This window comes from Arachis ipaensis, chromosome B1, assembly GCF_059453495.1.
Source record: "Arachis ipaensis isolate K30076 ecotype BB chromosome B1, ASM5945349v1, whole genome shotgun sequence".
Taxonomy (NCBI): Eukaryota; Viridiplantae; Streptophyta; class Magnoliopsida; order Fabales; family Fabaceae; genus Arachis; species Arachis ipaensis.
In genome coordinates, this window is record NC_142436.1 from 134,109,261 (window position 1) to 134,112,022 (window position 2,762).

General features: G+C 31.5%; 1 non-coding gene across 1 annotated transcript; it reads left to right on the plus strand.

Annotated features, from left to right (window-relative positions):
* On the plus strand, positions 1 to 108 carry LOC148578451 (small nucleolar RNA R71). Its single transcript, XR_015903331.1, has one exon. It is a non-coding gene; the product is annotated as a small nucleolar RNA R71 (small nucleolar RNA).
* The last annotated feature ends 2,654 nt before the right edge of the window (positions 109 to 2,762 follow it).

Genomic DNA, 2,762 nt, shown 5'->3' on the forward strand with positions numbered 1-2,762 from the left:
AAGCATGTCAGAAGGACACTTTTTGGTCAACTGTTTGTATCTTTCCCAAGCTTCATAGAGGGATTCACCTTCTTTCTGTCTGAAGGTTTGAACATCAGCTCTAAGCTTGCTCAGCTTTTGAGGAGGAAAGTACTTGGCTAAGAAAGCCGTGACCAGCTTATCCCAAGAGTTCAGGCTGTCTTTGGGTTGAGAATCCAACCATAATCTAGCTCTGTCTCTTACAGCAAAAGGGAAAAGCATGAGCCTGTAGACTTCAGGATCTACTCCATTAGTCTTAACAGTATCACATATCTGCAAGAATTCAGTTAAGAACTGAAAAGGATCTTCAGATGGAAGTCCATGAAACTTGCAGTTCTGCTGCATCAGAGAAACTAATTGAGGTTTCAGCTCAAAGTTGTTTGCTCCAATGGCAGGAATGGAGATGCTTCTTCCATGTAAATTGGAATTAGGTGCAGTAAAGTCACCAAGCATCTTCCTTACATTATTATTATTTTCGGCTGCCATCTCCTCTGCCTGTTCGAAAATTTCTGAAAGGTTATCTCTGGATTGTTGTATTTTAGCTTCTTTTAATTTTCTCTTCAGAGTCCTTTCAGGTTCTGGATCTGCTTCCACAAGAATGTTCTTATCCTTGCTCCTGCTCATATGACAAAGAAAAAGGCACAGAAAAATAATAATAATAGAGATTCTCTTTACCACAGTATAGAGGTTCCCTTATGTTAGTAGAAGAAAAGAGGAAGAAATTCGAACACAGATAGAAGAGGGGGTTCGAATTTGGTGATGATGTGAGGAAGAGATGTTAGTTAATGAATGAATAAATAGAATAGGATAAGAGAGAAGGAGGGAATTTTCGAAAATTAATTTTGAAAAGGAGTTAGTGATTTTTGAAAATGGTTTTTGAAAAATGTTAGTATTTTTCGAAAATTAAGATTTAAAATTTAAATTAATTAATAAATTAAAAAGAAATTTTGAAAAAGGGGGAAGATATTTTCGAAAAATGAGAGAGAGAGAGTTAGTTAGGTGGTTTTGAAAAAGTTAAGAAACAAACAAAAAGTTAGTTAGTTAGTTGAAACAAATTTTGAAAAGATAAAAAGTTAGGAAGTTAGAAAAGATATTTTGAAAAGATATTTTTGAAAAAGATAAGATAAGAAGATATTTTTGAAAAGATATGATTGAAATTAGTTTTGAAAAAGATTTGATTTTTAAAATCTCAATTAATGACTTGATTCATAAGAAATCACAAGATATGATTCTAGAACTTAAAGTTTGAATCTTTCTTAACAAGCAAGTAACAAACTTCAAATTTTTGAATCAAAACATTAATTGATTATGTTATTTTCGAAAATTTGATATAAAAATAAGAAAAAGATTTTTGAAAAATATTTTTGGAATTTTCGAAAATAACTAAGAATTTTGAAAAAGATTTGATTTTTGAAAAAGATTTGATTTTTGAAAAAGATTTTGAAAAAGATAAGATTTTCAAATTGAAAATTTGATTTGACTCATGAGAAACAATTTGATTTTAAAAATTTTTGAAAAAGTCAATCCAAATTTTCGAATTTGATGAGAGAAAAAGGGAAAGATATTTTTTTGATTTTTTGAATTTTTATGATGAGAGAGAAAAACACAAAAAAAATGCAATGCATGAAATTTTTAGATCAAAACATGTGATGCATGCAAGAATGCTATGAATGTCAAGATGAACACCAAGAATACTATGAAGATCATGATGAACATCAAGAACACATTTTTGAAAAATTTTTAATGCAAAGAAAACATGCAAGACACCAAACTTAGAATTCTTTAATGCTTAGACACTAAGAATTCAAGAATGCATATGAAAAATATGATAAGACACAAAACAAAAAATCATCAAGATCAAACAAGAAGACTTACCAAGAACAACTTGAAGATCATGAAGAACACTATGAATGCATGATATTTTCGAAAAAATGCAAGATGCATATGCAAGTGACACCAAACTTATAATGTGACTCAAGACTCAAACAAGAAACAGAAAAATATTTTTGATTTTTATGATTTTCTAATTTTTTTGGATTTTTTTTTCGAAAATTATATGAAAAAGAAAAATAAGGATTCCAAAATTTTTAATATGAATTCCAGGAATCTTGCCATGTTAGTCTAAAGCTTCAGTCCAGGAATTAGACATGGCTCACTAGCCAGCCAAGCTTTTAATGAAAGCTCCAGTCCAAAACACTAGACATGGCCAATGGCCAGCCAAGCTTCAGCAGATATGGATACTTTTCATGTATAGAACAACTAAGTGTGTGAGAATCTCTTCATTTGTGATGGTAAGTTGAAACCCCAGTCCAAAAATTAGACATGGCTTACAGCCAGCCAGGATTCAACAAATCATCATGAAACACTAGAATTCATTCTTAAAAATTTTGAATAAAATTTTTTTTTTGAAAGCAATTTTAAATTTTTTTTTTCGAAAACAGATGAGGAAATTTTAGAAATATTTTTGAAAATAAAACAAAAAGAAAATTACCTAATCTGAGCAACAAGATGAACCGTCAGTTGTCCAAACTCAAACAATCCCCGGCAACGGCGCCAAAAACTTGGTGCACGAAATTGTGATCTCCAGGCTCGAACAAATCCTGGTAATGGCTCCAGAGCTTGGTGCTCTGATCTTAATTCATAATTGTCACAACTTCGATACAACTAACCAGCAAGTGCACTGGGTCGTCCAAGTAATACCTTACGTGAGTAAGGGTCGAATCCCACGGAGATTGTTGGTATGA